A 20,710-nucleotide genomic window follows, 5' to 3' on the forward strand; every position below is an offset into this window, starting at 1 on the left:
CACCCCGCGGCCACACGCACCAAACGAATGACAGGCGGTGCACCGAGCAGCTGTGTTGTGCGCCGCACCTACGCTCGGCAGTCTCCTATGAGACGCCGAGCCGAGCGCGCACTCCGCGCCACCTTCGAGGTGGGAAGGACGTGCTTTGCGTCAAATGTGCCACGGAAAGCGGCGATTGCGTGTGTTGCGAGAAGAGGCGAATGCCTCTTGTGTGGTGCGGCTACAGTATAAGGACGCCAACGGCCATACCATGTTGAATACACCGGTTCTCGTCCGATCACCGAAGTTAAGCAACATCGGGCCCGGTTAGTACTTGGATGGGTGACCGCCTGGGAACACCGGGTGCTGTTGGCTCTCTCATTTTTTCATTTTTACGTCGCTGCACCTGCCAGCCCTCTTTTCATACTAACTTTCAGGTGTTGACAAAGATGCTTCCACAAGCATTTTAAACTACTGTATCAAACGTAGGATACGAAATTACAGTAATGAACTCAGTTTCAGCAAGAATGCGCGGAAGAAGAGTGCTACAACGCCTCGGAAATAACAACACACTACGAATCGACAGATGAGTTTTGAAATACGTCAGGGCCTACTGTTTTGTAGCAGTGCTAAATTCCACAATGTAAATAAACAAAAAAAAAAAAAAAGAAATAAAATCTTCCGTTCTCGTCCGATCACCGATGTGAAGCAACAACGGTAGTACTCGTATGGATGAGCGCCTGGGAACTCTGGCTGCCTTCATTTGTCGCTTTTTAGTCGCTACTCTTGCCAGCCCTCTTCCCATACCACCTTTCTGTCGTGACAAAGAGACTTCCTCAAGCATTTTAAACGGCCGTCAGGTACGAAACTGCAATAATTAACTCAGTTTGAAGGAGAATGTGCTAACCAAGTTTGCCAGGAAGTCTTTGAAAACGACAAAACACTACGAATCGGGCGGTATGCTCCGAAATACGTTAGCGCCTATCGTTCTGCAGCGGCGTGCAGCTCCAAATTCGATTTGTAATCATAAATTTATTCTTTTGTCGTCTCGCCTCCTCCCGCAGACGTTTCTCGCGCTTGTGCTGTCATATGGACCGCGACCCGAGCGGCAGCGAGCGGCAGTCGAGCAAAGTCGGGACAAGTCGGGACGGGAGGGGGGGACAGGCGCGAATGCAAATGCACCGCGCAAATTACGCAAATATCTGGAAGCGCGGCGTGTGTCAGCCAGGTGAGAAAGCCTCCGTCGGTCCAGCAGGACACTGCCACACCCCGCGGCCACACGCACCAAACGAATGACAGGCGGTGCACCGAGCAGCTGTGTTGTGCGCCGCACCTACGCTCGGCAGTCTCCTATGAGACGCCGAGCCGAGCGCGCACTCCGCGCCACCTTCGAGGTGGAAGGACGTGCTTTGCGTCAAATGTGCCACGGAAAGCGGCGATTGCGTGTGTTGCGAGAAGAGGCGAATGCCTCTTGTGTGGTGCGGCTACAGTATAAGGACGCCAACGGCCATACCATGTTGAATACACCGGTTCTCGTCCGATCACCGAAGTTAAGCAACATCGGGCCCGGTTAGTACTTGGATGGGTGACCGCCTGGGAACACCGGGTGCTGTTGGCTCTATCTCATTTTTTCATTTTTACGTCGCTGCACCTGCCAGCCCTCTTTTCATACTAACTTTCAGGTGTTGACAAAGATGCTTCCACAAGCATTTTAAACTACTGTATCAAACGTAGGATACGAAATTACAGTAATGAACTCAGTTTCAGCAAGAATGCGCGGAAGAAGAGTGCTACAACGCCTCGGAAATAACAACACACTACGAATCGACAGATGAGTTTTGAAATACGTCAGGGCCTACTGTTTTGTAGCAGTGCTAAATTCCACAATGTAAATAAACAAAAAAAAAAAAAAAGAAATAAAATCTTCCGTTCTCGTCCGATCACCGATGTGAAGCAACAACGGTAGTACTCGTATGGATGAGCGCCTGGGAACTCTGGCTGCCTTCATTTATCGCTTTTTAGTCGCTACTCTTGCCAGCCCTCTTCCCATACCACCTTTCTGTCGTGACAAAGAGACTTCCTCAAGCATTTTAAACGGCCGTCAGGTACGAAACTGCAATAATTAACTCAGTTTGAAGGAGAATGTGCTAACCAAGTTTGCCAGGAAGTCTTTGAAAACGACAAAACACTACGAATCGGGCGGTATGCTCCGAAATACGTTAGCGCCTATCGTTCTGCAGCGGCGTGCAGCTCCAAATTCGATTTGTAATCATAAATTTATTCTTTTGTCGTCTCGCCTCCTCCCGCAGACGTTTCTCGCGCTTGTGCTGTCATATGGACCGCGACCCGAGCGGCAGCGAGCGGCAGTCGAGCAAAGTCGGGACAAGTCGGGACGGGAGGGGGGGACAGGCGCGAATGCAAATGCACCGCGCAAATTACGCAAATATCTGGAAGCGCGGCGTGTGTCAGCCAGGTGAGAAAGCCTCCGTCGGTCCAGCAGGACACTGCCACACCCCGCGGCCACACGCACCAAACGAATGACAGGCGGTGCACCGAGCAGCTGTGTTGTGCGCCGCACCTACGCTCGGCAGTCTCCTATGAGACGCCGAGCCGAGCGCGCACTCCGCGCCACCTTCGAGGTGGAAGGACGTGCTTTGCGTCAAATGTGCCACGGAAAGCGGCGATTGCGTGTGTTGCGAGAAGAGGCGAATGCCTCTTGTGTGGTGCGGCTACAGTATAAGGACGCCAACGGCCATACCATGTTGAATACACCGGTTCTCGTCCGATCACCGAAGTTAAGCAACATCGGGCCCGGTTAGTACTTGGATGGGTGACCGCCTGGGAACACCGGGTGCTGTTGGCTCTCTCATTTTTTCATTTTTACGTCGCTGCACCTGCCAGCCCTCTTTTCATACTAACTTTCAGGTGTTGACAAAGATGCTTCCACAAGCATTTTAAACTACTGTATCAAACGTAGGATACGAAATTACAGTAATGAACTCAGTTTCAGCAAGAATGCGCGGAAGAAGAGTGCTACAACGCCTCGGAAATAACAACACACTACGAATCGACAGATGAGTTTTGAAATACGTCAGGGCCTACTGTTTTGTAGCAGTGCTAAATTCCACAATGTAAATAAACAAAAAAAAAAAAAAAGAAATAAAATCTTCCGTTCTCGTCCGATCACCGATGTGAAGCAACAACGGTAGTACTCGTATGGATGAGCGCCTGGGAACTCTGGCTGCCTTCATTTGTCGCTTTTTAGTCGCTACTCTTGCCAGCCCTCTTCCCATACCACCTTTCTGTCGTGACAAAGAGACTTCCTCAAGCATTTTAAACGGCCGTCAGGTACGAAACTGCAATAATTAACTCAGTTTGAAGGAGAATGTGCTAACCAAGTTTGCCAGGAAGTCTTTGAAAACGACAAAACACTACGAATCGGGCGGTATGCTCCGAAATACGTTAGCGCCTATCGTTCTGCAGCGGCGTGCAGCTCCAAATTCGATTTGTAATCATAAATTTATTCTTTTGTCGTCTCGCCTCCTCCCGCAGACGTTTCTCGCGCTTGTGCTGTCATATGGACCGCGACCCGAGCGGCAGCGAGCGGCAGTCGAGCAAAGTCGGGACAAGTCGGGACGGGAGGGGGGGACAGGCGCGAATGCAAATGCACCGCGCAAATTACGCAAATATCTGGAAGCGCGGCGTGTGTCAGCCAGGTGAGAAAGCCTCCGTCGGTCCAGCAGGACACTGCCACACCCCGCGGCCACACGCACCAAACGAATGACAGGCGGTGCACCGAGCAGCTGTGTTGTGCGCCGCACCTACGCTCGGCAGTCTCCTATGAGACGCCGAGCCGAGCGCGCACTCCGCGCCACCTTCGAGGTGGAAGGACGTGCTTTGCGTCAAATGTGCCACGGAAAGCGGCGATTGCGTGTGTTGCGAGAAGAGGCGAATGCCTCTTGTGTGGTGCGGCTACAGTATAAGGACGCCAACGGCCATACCATGTTGAATACACCGGTTCTCGTCCGATCACCGAAGTTAAGCAACATCGGGCCCGGTTAGTACTTGGATGGGTGACCGCCTGGGAACACCGGGTGCTGTTGGCTCTATCTCATTTTTTCATTTTTACGTCGCTGCACCTGCCAGCCCTCTTTTCATACTAACTTTCAGGTGTTGACAAAGATGCTTCCACAAGCATTTTAAACTACTGTATCAAACGTAGGATACGAAATTACAGTAATGAACTCAGTTTCAGCAAGAATGCGCGGAAGAAGAGTGCTACAACGCCTCGGAAATAACAACACACTACGAATCGACAGATGAGTTTTGAAATACGTCAGGGCCTACTGTTTTGTAGCAGTGCTAAATTCCACAATGTAAATAAACAAAAAAAAAAAAAAAGAAATAAAATCTTCCGTTCTCGTCCGATCACCGATGTGAAGCAACAACGGTAGTACTCGTATGGATGAGCGCCTGGGAACTCTGGCTGCCTTCATTTATCGCTTTTTAGTCGCTACTCTTGCCAGCCCTCTTCCCATACCACCTTTCTGTCGTGACAAAGAGACTTCCTCAAGCATTTTAAACGGCCGTCAGGTACGAAACTGCAATAATTAACTCAGTTTGAAGGAGAATGTGCTAACCAAGTTTGCCAGGAAGTCTTTGAAAACGACAAAACACTACGAATCGGGCGGTATGCTCCGAAATACGTTAGCGCCTATCGTTCTGCAGCGGCGTGCAGCTCCAAATTCGATTTGTAATCATAAATTTATTCTTTTGTCGTCTCGCCTCCTCCCGCAGACGTTTCTCGCGCTTGTGCTGTCATATGGACCGCGACCCGAGCGGCAGCGAGCGGCAGTCGAGCAAAGTCGGGACAAGTCGGGACGGGAGGGGGGGACAGGCGCGAATGCAAATGCACCGCGCAAATTACGCAAATATCTGGAAGCGCGGCGTGTGTCAGCCAGGTGAGAAAGCCTCCGTCGGTCCAGCAGGACACTGCCACACCCCGCGGCCACACGCACCAAACGAATGACAGGCGGTGCACCGAGCAGCTGTGTTGTGCGCCGCACCTACGCTCGGCAGTCTCCTATGAGACGCCGAGCCGAGCGCGCACTCCGCGCCACCTTCGAGGTGGAAGGACGTGCTTTGCGTCAAATGTGCCACGGAAAGCGGCGATTGCGTGTGTTGCGAGAAGAGGCGAATGCCTCTTGTGTGGTGCGGCTACAGTATAAGGACGCCAACGGCCATACCATGTTGAATACACCGGTTCTCGTCCGATCACCGAAGTTAAGCAACATCGGGCCCGGTTAGTACTTGGATGGGTGACCGCCTGGGAACACCGGGTGCTGTTGGCTCTATCTCATTTTTTCATTTTTACGTCGCTGCACCTGCCAGCCCTCTTTTCATACTAACTTTCAGGTGTTGACAAAGATGCTTCCACAAGCATTTTAAACTACTGTATCAAACGTAGGATACGAAATTACAGTAATGAACTCAGTTTCAGCAAGAATGCGCGGAAGAAGAGTGCTACAACGCCTCGGAAATAACAACACACTACGAATCGACAGATGAGTTTTGAAATACGTCAGGGCCTACTGTTTTGTAGCAGTGCTAAATTCCACAATGTAAATAAACAAAAAAAAAAAAAAAGAAATAAAATCTTCCGTTCTCGTCCGATCACCGATGTGAAGCAACAACGGTAGTACTCGTATGGATGAGCGCCTGGGAACTCTGGCTGCCTTCATTTATCGCTTTTTAGTCGCTACTCTTGCCAGCCCTCTTCCCATACCACCTTTCTGTCGTGACAAAGAGACTTCCTCAAGCATTTTAAACGGCCGTCAGGTACGAAACTGCAATAATTAACTCAGTTTGAAGGAGAATGTGCTAACCAAGTTTGCCAGGAAGTCTTTGAAAACGACAAAACACTACGAATCGGGCGGTATGCTCCGAAATACGTTAGCGCCTATCGTTCTGCAGCGGCGTGCAGCTCCAAATTCGATTTGTAATCATAAATTTATTCTTTTGTCGTCTCGCCTCCTCCCGCAGACGTTTCTCGCGCTTGTGCTGTCATATGGACCGCGACCCGAGCGGCAGCGAGCGGCAGTCGAGCAAAGTCGGGACAAGTCGGGACGGGAGGGGGGGACAGGCGCGAATGCAAATGCACCGCGCAAATTACGCAAATATCTGGAAGCGCGGCGTGTGTCAGCCAGGTGAGAAAGCCTCCGTCGGTCCAGCAGGACACTGCCACACCCCGCGGCCACACGCACCAAACGAATGACAGGCGGTGCACCGAGCAGCTGTGTTGTGCGCCGCACCTACGCTCGGCAGTCTCCTATGAGACGCCGAGCCGAGCGCGCACTCCGCGCCACCTTCGAGGTGGAAGGACGTGCTTTGCGTCAAATGTGCCACGGAAAGCGGCGATTGCGTGTGTTGCGAGAAGAGGCGAATGCCTCTTGTGTGGTGCGGCTACAGTATAAGGACGCCAACGGCCATACCATGTTGAATACACCGGTTCTCGTCCGATCACCGAAGTTAAGCAACATCGGGCCCGGTTAGTACTTGGATGGGTGACCGCCTGGGAACACCGGGTGCTGTTGGCTCTATCTCATTTTTTCATTTTTACGTCGCTGCACCTGCCAGCCCTCTTTTCATACTAACTTTCAGGTGTTGACAAAGATGCTTCCACAAGCATTTTAAACTACTGTATCAAACGTAGGATACGAAATTACAGTAATGAACTCAGTTTCAGCAAGAATGCGCGGAAGAAGAGTGCTACAACGCCTCGGAAATAACAACACACTACGAATCGACAGATGAGTTTTGAAATACGTCAGGGCCTACTGTTTTGTAGCAGTGCTAAATTCCACAATGTAAATAAACAAAAAAAAAAAAAAAGAAATAAAATCTTCCGTTCTCGTCCGATCACCGATGTGAAGCAACAACGGTAGTACTCGTATGGATGAGCGCCTGGGAACTCTGGCTGCCTTCATTTATCGCTTTTTAGTCGCTACTCTTGCCAGCCCTCTTCCCATACCACCTTTCTGTCGTGACAAAGAGACTTCCTCAAGCATTTTAAACGGCCGTCAGGTACGAAACTGCAATAATTAACTCAGTTTGAAGGAGAATGTGCTAACCAAGTTTGCCAGGAAGTCTTTGAAAACGACAAAACACTACGAATCGGGCGGTATGCTCCGAAATACGTTAGCGCCTATCGTTCTGCAGCGGCGTGCAGCTCCAAATTCGATTTGTAATCATAAATTTATTCTTTTGTCGTCTCGCCTCCTCCCGCAGACGTTTCTCGCGCTTGTGCTGTCATATGGACCGCGACCCGAGCGGCAGCGAGCGGCAGTCGAGCAAAGTCGGGACAAGTCGGGACGGGAGGGGGGGACAGGCGCGAATGCAAATGCACCGCGCAAATTACGCAAATATCTGGAAGCGCGGCGTGTGTCAGCCAGGTGAGAAAGCCTCCGTCGGTCCAGCAGGACACTGCCACACCCCGCGGCCACACGCACCAAACGAATGACAGGCGGTGCACCGAGCAGCTGTGTTGTGCGCCGCACCTACGCTCGGCAGTCTCCTATGAGACGCCGAGCCGAGCGCGCACTCCGCGCCACCTTCGAGGTGGAAGGACGTGCTTTGCGTCAAATGTGCCACGGAAAGCGGCGATTGCGTGTGTTGCGAGAAGAGGCGAATGCCTCTTGTGTGGTGCGGCTACAGTATAAGGACGCCAACGGCCATACCATGTTGAATACACCGGTTCTCGTCCGATCACCGAAGTTAAGCAACATCGGGCCCGGTTAGTACTTGGATGGGTGACCGCCTGGGAACACCGGGTGCTGTTGGCTCTATCTCATTTTTTCATTTTTACGTCGCTGCACCTGCCAGCCCTCTTTTCATACTAACTTTCAGGTGTTGACAAAGATGCTTCCACAAGCATTTTAAACTACTGTATCAAACGTAGGATACGAAATTACAGTAATGAACTCAGTTTCAGCAAGAATGCGCGGAAGAAGAGTGCTACAACGCCTCGGAAATAACAACACACTACGAATCGACAGATGAGTTTTGAAATACGTCAGGGCCTACTGTTTTGTAGCAGTGCTAAATTCCACAATGTAAATAAACAAAAAAAAAAAAAAAGAAATAAAATCTTCCGTTCTCGTCCGATCACCGATGTGAAGCAACAACGGTAGTACTCGTATGGATGAGCGCCTGGGAACTCTGGCTGCCTTCATTTATCGCTTTTTAGTCGCTACTCTTGCCAGCCCTCTTCCCATACCACCTTTCTGTCGTGACAAAGAGACTTCCTCAAGCATTTTAAACGGCCGTCAGGTACGAAACTGCAATAATTAACTCAGTTTGAAGGAGAATGTGCTAACCAAGTTTGCCAGGAAGTCTTTGAAAACGACAAAACACTACGAATCGGGCGGTATGCTCCGAAATACGTTAGCGCCTATCGTTCTGCAGCGGCGTGCAGCTCCAAATTCGATTTGTAATCATAAATTTATTCTTTTGTCGTCTCGCCTCCTCCCGCAGACGTTTCTCGCGCTTGTGCTGTCATATGGACCGCGACCCGAGCGGCAGCGAGCGGCAGTCGAGCAAAGTCGGGACAAGTCGGGACGGGAGGGGGGGACAGGCGCGAATGCAAATGCACCGCGCAAATTACGCAAATATCTGGAAGCGCGGCGTGTGTCAGCCAGGTGAGAAAGCCTCCGTCGGTCCAGCAGGACACTGCCACACCCCGCGGCCACACGCACCAAACGAATGACAGGCGGTGCACCGAGCAGCTGTGTTGTGCGCCGCACCTACGCTCGGCAGTCTCCTATGAGACGCCGAGCCGAGCGCGCACTCCGCGCCACCTTCGAGGTGGAAGGACGTGCTTTGCGTCAAATGTGCCACGGAAAGCGGCGATTGCGTGTGTTGCGAGAAGAGGCGAATGCCTCTTGTGTGGTGCGGCTACAGTATAAGGACGCCAACGGCCATACCATGTTGAATACACCGGTTCTCGTCCGATCACCGAAGTTAAGCAACATCGGGCCCGGTTAGTACTTGGATGGGTGACCGCCTGGGAACACGTGTGCCGCTCGCTATTGTGCGTCCCAGGTAGTCGAGGATTACCGGCCGCCGAGCCGTCCCCGCCCGACATCCTACCGCGCCGCGCCCGCGCCCGCCGCCTGCCGGCTCCCGCGCCGCGCCTGCCGTAGCCGTTTCGCCGTAGGCGATCGTGTTTCAACGATTTGGTGAGTGCTCTACGAAAAAAGATGACAACGTTTAATCGCTCAAGTACGACGATTCAGTGCGCGTTTGATCGTGAACACGAACGGCCGTCCTCTTTCGATATAGAGGAGTGGATGTTTCACGAACTTAAAATTCAGGAGGACGAATTAGAGGGGTTGCAGCTTGATTTCACGCTGCTTAGCCTCTTTCTGAAGTTGAAAACGGATGTGAGATGCGAGACGCTTGTAAACGTAAGCGGTGGTGTAAGAAAATTTAAACACAGAGATGGCCGCGTCAGCGATGTAAAAATAACGTACGCCGGACACGGCGTGAGGAACATAAAGGTGTATAACCTCCCCTTCGAGGTGCCAAATGAGGAAGTCGCACGCTACTTCAAGCTGTACGGTGAGGTTCTCTCTGTAACGAGAGACTTCTGGGGGACCGGGCACCGGTATAAGGTGGACTCTGGTGTTAGGTCCGTCAGGATGGTCCTACGAAAACACGTGCCGTCGTTTATTGTAATAGGAGGACACAGAGGTGTTGTGCAATATAGCGGACAACCACCGACGTGCTCCATCTGCAGTTCGACTGAACACATGAGGAGCAGCTGCCCCAAAAATAAAAGAGTGGCTCAGCTGCCGCGCGAAAACGCGGACAACGCAGCGGAGCAGGCGGCAAGTTACGCCGGAATTTTGTCGGGCCAGAGCCCGCGCGCCAACGACGAGCCTGCCGTAGCGGAAGCAGCGGTGGCTGCCGCGCCAGCCGAGGCCGCCCAGCCGGCAACACCGGCCCCAGCGGCGGCCGCCGCGGTCAGCGCAGGGGAGAAGCGGCACCTGAGCTCCGACTCGGACAACGAGACCACAATGGAGGCCGAGCCGGCGGCCGCCCCCTCCCCCGCCGCCCGGCGGCTGAAGGTCACGCACGCCGCCGCGCCCGCCCAGCCGTCAGCTGAGGCTGTCATTCACGGCAGCCAGCAGGCCGGGCCCAGCGCAGAGGCCACGCCCACCTCGTACACCGAGGCGCGCGAGATCGCCATCAAGAAGCAGGTGACCAAACTCGCCCGCATCTTGAAGGAGTCCGACGACGAACCGAAGGAGTCTAACGAGCAGCCGCAACCGGCGTCCAAAGCCAAAAGGCGGCGTAACAGGCGGCGAAGCCGCAGCAACAGCTCAAACGACGAGAGGATGGAGACCTCCGACGGGGAATCGTCGGACATCTCGCCCGAAAATGCGCGGAAACAAGCCACCGAACCGGAGGACCTAGTCCTACGGCCGGACCGCCCACAGCAAGTTCAACTCCCGCCTCCACATAGCGCTTAAATGCAGGAACGCTCTGGCTATAACGTCATCACGTGTAATGTCAATAAAATGAATTCGGTTGTAAAGATAGACGCCCTCACGGAGTTCCTGCAGCACCGAGCTGCCGATGTAGTGATATTACAAGAAGTCGTCACCACGGACTTGGAACAAGTACCGGGATTCGACGTCTTCACGAACATTGACGCAGAAACGAGAACTGGCACTGCTGTAATGGTGAGGAATGGAATCGACACAGAGGACATCAAGACCCTGACTGACGGCCGTGGAATAGCAATCAAAATAGCTGGGACTTACTTTGTAAACATCTATGCGCCGTCAGGCACAGAAAACAAGAGGGCCAGATGCCAGTTCTTCAATGAAGATATTTGTGCGCTCCTTCCACGCAACAACAGCAATGTTGTGCTGGGAGGCGATTTCAACTGCGTGTCTGCTCCGGAAGATCAAGTCCCGGTACCTAATCTGTGCATGGAGCTGCAGGAACTCTTAAGAAAACTGAATCTACGCGACTCTTGGCGTCTATTATACCCCAACACAACAGAATTCACGTACTTCCACAACCGCGGAAGAAGCAGGCTTGACAGGATTTATGTGACCAGAGAGTTGGCCGCCTCTGTATCACGTGTGGAAGTCTGCCCTGTGATCTTCTCCGACCACTGTGCCTACATTTGCAAGCTCCAGCTGCCAACGAATAAAATATCAGGAGGAAGATCAGCGTGGAAACTTAACACAGAACATCTAAGTGACGCCAAACTACAGCAGGAGATAGCGCTCACACTAGAAGAAAGTCTACAGACGCGACAACAATATCCTTCCACCACCCAATGGTGGGTCGCATCTGGGAAACCACACATAAGGAAGATGCTGATAAGGCACAGTGCGGAAAAGGCTTTCTGGAGGAAGAGCACGGCAGACTTTTACACGCAGTGTCTGAAGGACGCGCTTAACTGTCCCCCAGACGACGACCTGCTTCTCACGCGAGTTAGAGGTATAAAGGCGCGACTACTGAATATCAGGCGCCAACAAATGAAAGGCGTCGTTGTCCGCAGCCAGACTCACGGCGCCACTGAAAATGAACCTGCCACACTGCACCACCTGCATAGAGAGAGGGAGAGGGCACAAAACAGAACTGTAAGGGAGCTTAGCGACGCAGCTGGCCGCAAAATAACAACTAGGAGGGACATGATGCGTCACGTAGAAGACCACTTCTCTGATCTCTTCAAGGCAGAGGAACCAGATGACGCAGAAACAGCAAGAATACTACAAGAAACGCGCAGACGGCTGAACGACACCGATCGCGCCTTGCTGACGGAGGCCGTGTCTGAGGATGAAGTCAGAGCCGTCCTCAACACCTGCGCCAACGGCAAAGCTCCAGGAGCGGACGGATTACCGTCAGAATTCTACGCCACCTGCTGGGACAAAGTAGGTGGAATAATAACAGCAATTGTCAACGAAATTCTGGACGGGAAGGAGATACCACCTCCGTTCCTGGAAGGGACCATCACTCTGATACCGAAAAATAAGGCGCCAAAAACGTTAACAGACTTCCGCCCAATTACCCTCCTAAATGCGGACTACAAGCTAGTAGCAAAATGCGTCGCGGAAAATATGAAGCTCGCCCTCAAAAAAGCAATCAGCCCATGGCAGACATGTGCAGTGTTAGGCAGAAACATCTTCGACGCCGTCTGCACGTACAGAGACGTTATAGCCCACGCCGCATCCAACAGAGCGACTGCAGCGATCATCTCTATAGACTTCCAAAAGGCCTTCGACAGGATCGGTCACCGGTACCTGCTGAAGACCTTGGCAAGACTGGGTTTTGGCTCCGAATTCGCTCAAGTCATCAAAAACATGTTAACAAATGCCACGTCAAGAGTTACTATAAATGGCTGGACATCTACGCCAATAAAACTGGGGAAATCTGTGAGGCAAGGGTGCCCACTGTCGATGGCACTATTCACAGTAGCCCTCGACCCAGTCCTCAGGAAACTCGCTGCCACCGTCAACGGCTACAAGCTGAACGATATAAACGTGACATGTATGGCATATGCCGATGACTTGAGCATTTTCGTGGACGGTAAAGAGGACATCGACAAAGTCCTCCCAATAATAGAGTCTTTTGGGAAGGCATCTGGGGCGAAAACCAACCCCAAAAAAACCGTGCTCGTCCCGATAGGGAACGGGAAACTGAGAGAGGCCAGACCATGGTACCAGGTGACCGACAAATATAAAGTTCTAGGTGTTCAGCTGCAGGCCAGCCCACTCAAAATGGCCGCAGAGAACTGGCGGAACATCCTGAACACCACGAGAGGACTCGTCAGGACACACGCCAACAGAAACCTGACGTTGGATCAGAAAGCACAGCTGATCAACGAAACGATCCTGGCGAAGGCTTGGTACATGGCACAAGTCATGAACGTACCAACAGAATTAGGGAAATCTATAGGAAGCGCTGTATACTACCTGCTGTGGAGGCGGGAAATTCTCAAAGTGTCGCAAGCCACCAGCACTCTCCCTAGAGAAGAAGGGGGGCTGGGCCTGATAGATGTCACGAGAAAATGCGCGGCACTGTTGCTCCACCGAGCTCTAAAAATGGAGGACAGAAGTGTAGACTGTACCACGTCGTCTCTACTGAAAGAACACAGACCCGATTCCGGGGAAGCGCCGGTAGATGTCAGTAGAATACCCTACAAGATGCGCTACTTGAAGCAGATAGTAATGGACAGTAGCTACATCTCATCCACGCTAGCAGTGAAAGAGATGAGAACTGCAGCGAAAATCTATCGTGCACTGAGAGGCAAACAAGGAAGAAGCAGAACAGAGACGAATCTTCCAGACCACGACTGGCCACAAGTCTGGAAGAATCTCTCTGAGAAAGCCATACCTCCGGAAGCTAGAGACACGTGGTACAAAGTCGTACACAACAAGATACCCACGAACGAGCGGCTAGCGCGCATCGGCATGCGTGAGTCGCCGCACTGCGAAGCGTGCAACGAGATCGACACCGTGGAACACCGCTTCACATGTCCGACAAGTCAGGCGATATGGGAGACGTGCAGGAAAATGGTGGCACTCATGAACAGGGTGGACCACCGAACTATAGAAGCCACAGCCCTCACCATCCCGGCTGCAAATTGTTTTCCACGTCCCAAACGCGTCGCGACCATGTGGACGTTCGCGATGACAGCGCACGCCATAATCGCGAAAAAACAAACGGACGGAGTGCAGTTCCTCACCGATCTCTGGGAGGAACACAAGCGAGCCAAGCGGAAAAACAACTACAGGCAGACGTTCCAGAACTACCTACAGATAGCGCTGGACGCCGCCTTCAAGGACGCCCTCCGTCCCCACACGCCACGACCGCCGCCGCCGCCGCCGCCGCCGCCGACGCCGCCGACGCCGCCGACGCCGCCGACGCCGCCGACGCCGCCGACGCCGCCGACGCCGCCGACGCCGCCGACACCGCTGCCGCCACACCACGCCCCCCCCTAGTCCTCCACGCCTCCGTCGTCACCGATGCAGAGACCCTCCAACGCCCCCAAAGTGTTGTGTGTTAAATGTGAGTTCGGTGTAAAATTTGTGCAGTGCAACAACAGTGTCCGCAGTGCTACGGCTACACATATAGGGCATATCCAGGTAGCGTTCTTAAGAATGTGCGAAACATCACTACGCCGAAGATGACTATGTGAATAGAATAACAAAAGAAACACCTATATTCAATCCCTATTTAATCAGGTTAAGCTTATCTAGAATATAGTTGTCCACTTATAGAAATATTCCTTAATTATGTTTCAAATGTGTTCCATATCGCCCTCTCACTCTCTCTCTCTCTCTCTCTCTCTCTCTCTCTCTCTCTCTCTCTCTCTCTCTTTCTCTCTCCCTCTCTCTCTGTCTCTCTATTACTCTCTCTCTCCCTCTCTCGCTCTCTTCCCCTCAACCACCATCTCGTGGACACCTCGCTATATATATATATATAATATTCATTCATACATATTTGTCATTGTCCTTTGTCTCTTAAATGTAAGCCTTAGCCAATAAGACATCTCTAATAATAGTTACAAGCCACATAATGGCACCAGACCAAAAACTCGACCTAAAGTAAAGAACTTAGAAGTGTTTGAATCAATAACCCATAAAATTTAACAAAAACGCAAACAAAACTGAAAAATGAAATATTCTTGCTCCACTGACTTACAAATCAGTGCAACAGTGCAAATCAACCTGCAAATGCACAAAATATAATGAAACAGACAATTGCAACAAAGTTACATATCAGTAAAGAAAAGAAAAAGACTCGATAACTAACTGAAATTGAAATTGAAAATACCTTGGAATCTCATGACTGTATTTGTTATTTTGTAAATAAAAGTTTATTACGTTTAAAAAAAAAAAAAAAAAAAAGGTGCTGTTGGCTCTATCTCATTTTTTCATTTTTACGTCGCTGCACCTGCCAGCCCTCTTTTCATACTAACTTTCAGGTGTTGACAAAGATGCTTCCACAAGCATTTTAAACTACTGTATCAAACGTAGGATACGAAATTACAGTAATGAACTCAGTTTCAGCAAGAATGCGCGGAAGAAGAGTGCTACAACGCCTCGGAAATAACAACACACTACGAATCGACAGATGAGTTTTGAAATACGTCAGGGCCTACTGTTTTGTAGCAGTGCTAAATTCCACAATGTAAATAAACAAAAAAAAAAAAAAAGAAATAAAATCTTCCGTTCTCGTCCGATCACCGATGTGAAGCAACAACGGTAGTACTCGTATGGATGAGCGCCTGGGAACTCTGGCTGCCTTCATTTATCGCTTTTTAGTCGCTACTCTTGCCAGCCCTCTTCCCATACCACCTTTCTGTCGTGACAAAGAGACTTCCTCAAGCATTTTAAACGGCCGTCAGGTACGAAACTGCAATAATTAACTCAGTTTGAAGGAGAATGTGCTAACCAAGTTTGCCAGGAAGTCTTTGAAAACGACAAAACACTACGAATCGGGCGGTATGCTCCGAAATACGTTAGCGCCTATCGTTCTGCAGCGGCGTGCAGCTCCAAATTCGATTTGTAATCATAAATTTATTCTTTTGTCGTCTCGCCTCCTCCCGCAGACGTTTCTCGCGCTTGTGCTGTCATATGGACCGCGACCCGAGCGGCAGCGAGCGGCAGTCGAGCAAAGTCGGGACAAGTCGGGACGGGAGGGGGGGACAGGCGCGAATGCAAATGCACCGCGCAAATTACGCAAATATCTGGAAGCGCGGCGTGTGTCAGCCAGGTGAGAAAGCCTCCGTCGGTCCAGCAGGACACTGCCACACCCCGCGGCCACACGCACCAAACGAATGACAGGCGGTGCACCGAGCAGCTGTGTTGTGCGCCGCACCTACGCTCGGCAGTCTCCTATGAGACGCCGAGCCGAGCGCGCACTCCGCGCCACCTTCGAGGTGGAAGGACGTGCTTTGCGTCAAATGTGCCACGGAAAGCGGCGATTGCGTGTGTTGCGAGAAGAGGCGAATGCCTCTTGTGTGGTGCGGCTACAGTATAAGGACGCCAACGGCCATACCATGTTGAATACACCGGTTCTCGTCCGATCACCGAAGTTAAGCAACATCGGGCCCGGTTAGTACTTGGATGGGTGACCGCCTGGGAACACCGGGTGCTGTTGGCTCTATCTCATTTTTTCATTTTTACGTCGCTGCACCTGCCAGCCCTCTTTTCATACTAACTTTCAGGTGTTGACAAAGATGCTTCCACAAGCATTTTAAACTACTGTATCAAACGTAGGATACGAAATTACAGTAATGAACTCAGTTTCAGCAAGAATGCGCGGAAGAAGAGTGCTACAACGCCTCGGAAATAACAACACACTACGAATCGACAGATGAGTTTTGAAATACGTCAGGGCCTACTGTTTTGTAGCAGTGCTAAATTCCACAATGTAAATAAACAAAAAAAAAAAAAAAGAAATAAAATCTTCCGTTCTCGTCCGATCACCGATGTGAAGCAACAACGGTAGTACTCGTATGGATGAGCGCCTGGGAACTCTGGCTGCCTTCATTTATCGCTTTTTAGTCGCTACTCTTGCCAGCCCTCTTCCCATACCACCTTTCTGTCGTGACAAAGAGACTTCCTCAAGCATTTTAAACGGCCGTCAGGTACGAAACTGCAATAATTAACTCAGTTTGAAGGAGAATGTGCTAACCAAGTTTGCCAGGAAGTCTTTGAAAACGACAAAACACTACGAATCGGGCGGTATGCTCCGAAATACGTTAGCGCCTATCGTTCTGCAGCGGCGTGCAGCTCCAAATTCGATTTGTAATCATAAATTTATTCTTTTGTCGTCTCGCCTCCTCCCGCAGACGTTTCTCGCGCTTGTGCTGTCATATGGACCGCGACCCGAGCGGCAGCGAGCGGCAGTCGAGCAAAGTCGGGACAAGTCGGGACGGGAGGGGGGGACAGGCGCGAATGCAAATGCACCGCGCAAATTACGCAAATATCTGGAAGCGCGGCGTGTGTCAGCCAGGTGAGAAAGCCTCCGTCGGTCCAGCAGGACACTGCCACACCCCGCGGCCACACGCACCAAACGAATGACAGGCGGTGCACCGAGCAGCTGTGTTGTGCGCCGCACCTACGCTCGGCAGTCTCCTATGAGACGCCGAGCCGAGCGCGCACTCCGCGCCACCTTCGAGGTGGAAGGACGTGCTTTGCGTCAAATGTGCCACGGAAAGCGGCGATTGCGTGTGTTGCGAGAAGAGGCGAATGCCTCTTGTGTGGTGCGGCTACAGTATAAGGACGCCAACGGCCATACCATGTTGAATACACCGGTTCTCGTCCGATCACCGAAGTTAAGCAACATCGGGCCCGGTTAGTACTTGGATGGGTGACCGCCTGGGAACACCGGGTGCTGTTGGCTCTATCTCATTTTTTCATTTTTACGTCGCTGCACCTGCCAGCCCTCTTTTCATACTAACTTTCAGGTGTTGACAAAGATGCTTCCACAAGCATTTTAAACTACTGTATCAAACGTAGGATACGAAATTACAGTAATGAACTCAGTTTCAGCAAGAATGCGCGGAAGAAGAGTGCTACAACGCCTCGGAAATAACAACACACTACGAATCGACAGATGAGTTTTGAAATACGTCAGGGCCTACTGTTTTGTAGCAGTGCTAAATTCCACAATGTAAATAAACAAAAAAAAAAAAAAAGAAATAAAATCTTCCGTTCTCGTCCGATCACCGATGTGAAGCAACAACGGTAGTACTCGTATGGATGAGCGCCTGGGAACTCTGGCTGCCTTCATTTATCGCTTTTTAGTCGCTACTCTTGCCAGCCCTCTTCCCATACCACCTTTCTGTCGTGACAAAGAGACTTCCTCAAGCATTTTAAACGGCCGTCAGGTACGAAACTGCAATAATTAACTCAGTTTGAAGGAGAATGTGCTAACCAAGTTTGCCAGGAAGTCTTTGAAAACGACAAAACACTACGAATCGGGCGGTATGCTCCGAAATACGTTAGCGCCTATCGTTCTGCAGCGGCGTGCAGCTCCAAATTCGATTTGTAATCATAAATTTATTCTTTTGTCGTCTCGCCTCCTCCCGCAGACGTTTCTCGCGCTTGTGCTGTCATATGGACCGCGACCCGAGCGGCAGCGAGCGGCAGTCGAGCAAAGTCGGGACAAGTCGGGACGGGAGGGGGGGACAGGCGCGAATGCAAATGCACCGCGCAAATTACGCAAATATCTGGAAGCGCGGCGTGTGTCAGCCAGGTGAGAAAGCCTCCGTCGGTCCAGCAGGACACTGCCACACCCCGCGGCCACACGCACCAAACGAATGACAGGCGGTGCACCGAGCAGCTGTGTTGTGCGCCGCACCTACGCTCGGCAGTCTCCTATGAGACGCCGAGCCGAGCGCGCACTCCGCGCCACCTTCGAGGTGGAAGGACGTGCTTTGCGTCAAATGTGCCACGGAAAGCGGCGATTGCGTGTGTTGCGAGAAGAGGCGAATGCCTCTTGTGTGGTGCGGCTACAGTATAAGGACGCCAACGGCCATACCATGTTGAATACACCGGTTCTCGTCCGATCACCGAAGTTAAGCAACATCGGGCCCGGTTAGTACTTGGATGGGTGACCGCCTGGGAACACCGGGTGCTGTTGGCTCTATCTCATTTTTTCATTTTTACGTCGCTGCACCTGCCAGCCCTCTTTTCATACTAACTTTCAGGTGTTGACAAAGATGCTTCCACAAGCATTTTAAACTACTGTATCAAACGTAGGATACGAAATTACAGTAATGAACTCAGTTTCAGCAAGAATGCGCGGAAGAAGAGTGCTACAACGCCTCGGAAATAACAACACACTACGAATCGACAGATGAGTTTTGAAATACGTCAGGGCCTACTGTTTTGTAGCAGTGCTAAATTCCACAATGTAAATAAACAAAAAAAAAAAAAAAGAAATAAAATCTTCCGTTCTCGTCCGATCACCGATGTGAAGCAACAACGGTAGTACTCGTATGGATGAGCGCCTGGGAACTCTGGCTGCCTTCATTTATCGCTTTTTAGTCGCTACTCTTGCCAGCCCTCTTCCCATACCACCTTTCTGTCGTGACAAAGAGACTTCCTCAAGCATTTTAAACGGCCGTCAGGTACGAAACTGCAATAATTAACTCAGTTTGAAGGAGAATGTGCTAACCAAGTTTGCCAGGAAGTCTTTGAAAACGACAAAACACTACGAATCGGGCGGTATGCTCCGAAATACGTTAGCGCCTATCGTTCTGCAGCGGCGTGCAGCTCCAAATTCGATTTGTAATCATAAATTTATTCTTTTGTCGTCTCGCCTCCTCCCGCAGACGTTTCTCGCGCTTGTGCTGTCATATGGACCGCGACCCGAGCGGCAGCGAGCGGCAGTCGAGCAAAGTCGGGACAAGTCGGGACGGGAGGGGGGGACAGGCGCGAATGCAAATGCACCGCGCAAATTACGCAAATATCTGGAAGCGCGGCGTGTGTCAGCCAGGTGAGAAAGCCTCCGTCGGTCCAGCAGGACACTGCCACACCCCGCGGCCACACGCACCAAACGAATGACAGGCGGTGCACCGAGCAGCTGTGTTGTGCGCCGCACCTACGCTCGGCAGTCTCCTATGAGACGCCGAGCCGAGCGCGCACTCCGCGCCACCTTCGAGGTGGAAGGACGTGCTTTGCGTCAAATGTGCCACGGAAAGCGGCGATTGCGTGTGTTGCGAGAAGAGGCGAATGCCTCTTGTGTGGTGCGGCTACAGTATAAGGACGCCAACGGCCATACCATGTTGAATACACCGGTTCTCGTCCGATCACCGAAGTTAAGCAACATCGGGCCCGGTTAGTACTTGGATGGGTGACCGCCTGGGAACACCGGGTGCTGTTGGCTCTATCTCATTTTTTCATTTTTACGTCGCTGCACCTGCCAGCCCTCTTTTCATACTAACTTTCAGGTGTTGACAAAGATGCTTCCACAAGCATTTTAAACTACTGTATCAAACGTAGGATACGAAATTACAGTAATGAACTCAGTTTCAGCAAGAATGCGCGGAAGAAGAGTGCTACAACGCCTCGGAAATAACAACACACTACGAATCGACAGATGAGTTTTGAAATACGTCAGGGCCTACTGTTTTGTAGCAGTGCTAAATTCCACAATGTAAATAAACAAAAAAAAAAAAAAAAGAAATAAAATCTTCCGTTCTCGTCCGATCACCGATGTGAAGCAACAACGGTAGTACTCGTATGGATGAGCGCCTGGGAACTCTGGCTGCCTTCATTTATCGCTTTTTAGTCGCTACTCTTGCCAGCCCTCTTCCCATACCACCTTTCTGTCGTGACAAAGAGACTTCCTCAAGCATTTTAAACGGCCGTCAGGTACGAAACTGCAATAATTAACTCAGTTTGAAGGAGAATGTGCTAACCAAGTTTGCCAGGAAGTCTTTGAAAACGACAAAACACTACGAATCGGGCGGTATGCTCCGAAATACGTTAGCGCCTATCGTTCTGCAGCGGCGTGCAGCTCCAAATTCGATTTGTAATCATAAATTTATTCTTTTGTCGTCTCGCCTCCTCCCGCAGACGTTTCTCGCGCTTGTGCTGTCATATGGACCGCGACCCGAGCGGCAGCGAGCGGCAGTCGAGCAAAGTCGGGACAAGTCGGGACGGGAGGGGGGGACAGGCGCGAATGCAAATGC

At 51.3% G+C, this 20,710-nt stretch overlaps 12 non-coding genes across 12 annotated transcripts; all 12 read left to right on the forward strand.

Annotated features, from left to right (window-relative positions):
• The first annotated feature begins 235 nt into the window (after nucleotides 1–235).
• LOC126143083 (5S ribosomal RNA) lies at nucleotides 236–354 on the forward strand. Its single transcript, XR_007529611.1, has one exon. It is a non-coding gene; the product is annotated as a 5S ribosomal RNA (ribosomal RNA).
• A 1,124-nt stretch (nucleotides 355–1,478) lies between these two features.
• Nucleotides 1,479–1,597, forward strand: LOC126143084 (5S ribosomal RNA). The gene has a single exon (XR_007529612.1). It is a non-coding gene; the product is annotated as a 5S ribosomal RNA (ribosomal RNA).
• Nucleotides 1,598–2,723: 1,126 nt separating this feature from the next.
• Nucleotides 2,724–2,842, forward strand: LOC126143085 (5S ribosomal RNA). Its single transcript, XR_007529613.1, has one exon. It is a non-coding gene; the product is annotated as a 5S ribosomal RNA (ribosomal RNA).
• A 1,124-nt stretch (nucleotides 2,843–3,966) lies between these two features.
• LOC126143086 (5S ribosomal RNA) lies at nucleotides 3,967–4,085 on the forward strand. Its single transcript, XR_007529614.1, has one exon. It is a non-coding gene; the product is annotated as a 5S ribosomal RNA (ribosomal RNA).
• Nucleotides 4,086–5,211: 1,126 nt separating this feature from the next.
• Nucleotides 5,212–5,330, forward strand: LOC126143089 (5S ribosomal RNA). Its single transcript, XR_007529616.1, has one exon. It is a non-coding gene; the product is annotated as a 5S ribosomal RNA (ribosomal RNA).
• A 1,126-nt stretch (nucleotides 5,331–6,456) lies between these two features.
• Nucleotides 6,457–6,575, forward strand: LOC126143090 (5S ribosomal RNA). Its single transcript, XR_007529617.1, has one exon. It is a non-coding gene; the product is annotated as a 5S ribosomal RNA (ribosomal RNA).
• A 1,126-nt stretch (nucleotides 6,576–7,701) lies between these two features.
• LOC126143091 (5S ribosomal RNA) lies at nucleotides 7,702–7,820 on the forward strand. Its single transcript, XR_007529618.1, has one exon. It is a non-coding gene; the product is annotated as a 5S ribosomal RNA (ribosomal RNA).
• Nucleotides 7,821–8,946: 1,126 nt separating this feature from the next.
• On the forward strand, nucleotides 8,947–9,064 carry LOC126143110 (5S ribosomal RNA). The gene has a single exon (XR_007529635.1). It is a non-coding gene; the product is annotated as a 5S ribosomal RNA (ribosomal RNA).
• A 6,984-nt stretch (nucleotides 9,065–16,048) lies between these two features.
• LOC126143092 (5S ribosomal RNA) lies at nucleotides 16,049–16,167 on the forward strand. The gene has a single exon (XR_007529619.1). It is a non-coding gene; the product is annotated as a 5S ribosomal RNA (ribosomal RNA).
• Nucleotides 16,168–17,293: 1,126 nt separating this feature from the next.
• Nucleotides 17,294–17,412, forward strand: LOC126143093 (5S ribosomal RNA). Its single transcript, XR_007529620.1, has one exon. It is a non-coding gene; the product is annotated as a 5S ribosomal RNA (ribosomal RNA).
• Nucleotides 17,413–18,538: 1,126 nt separating this feature from the next.
• Nucleotides 18,539–18,657, forward strand: LOC126143094 (5S ribosomal RNA). Its single transcript, XR_007529621.1, has one exon. It is a non-coding gene; the product is annotated as a 5S ribosomal RNA (ribosomal RNA).
• A 1,126-nt stretch (nucleotides 18,658–19,783) lies between these two features.
• LOC126143095 (5S ribosomal RNA) lies at nucleotides 19,784–19,902 on the forward strand. Its single transcript, XR_007529622.1, has one exon. It is a non-coding gene; the product is annotated as a 5S ribosomal RNA (ribosomal RNA).
• The last annotated feature ends 808 nt before the right edge of the window (nucleotides 19,903–20,710 follow it).

This window comes from Schistocerca cancellata, unplaced genomic scaffold, assembly GCF_023864275.1.
Source record: "Schistocerca cancellata isolate TAMUIC-IGC-003103 unplaced genomic scaffold, iqSchCanc2.1 HiC_scaffold_766, whole genome shotgun sequence".
Lineage (NCBI taxonomy): Eukaryota > Metazoa > Arthropoda > Insecta > Orthoptera > Acrididae > Schistocerca > Schistocerca cancellata.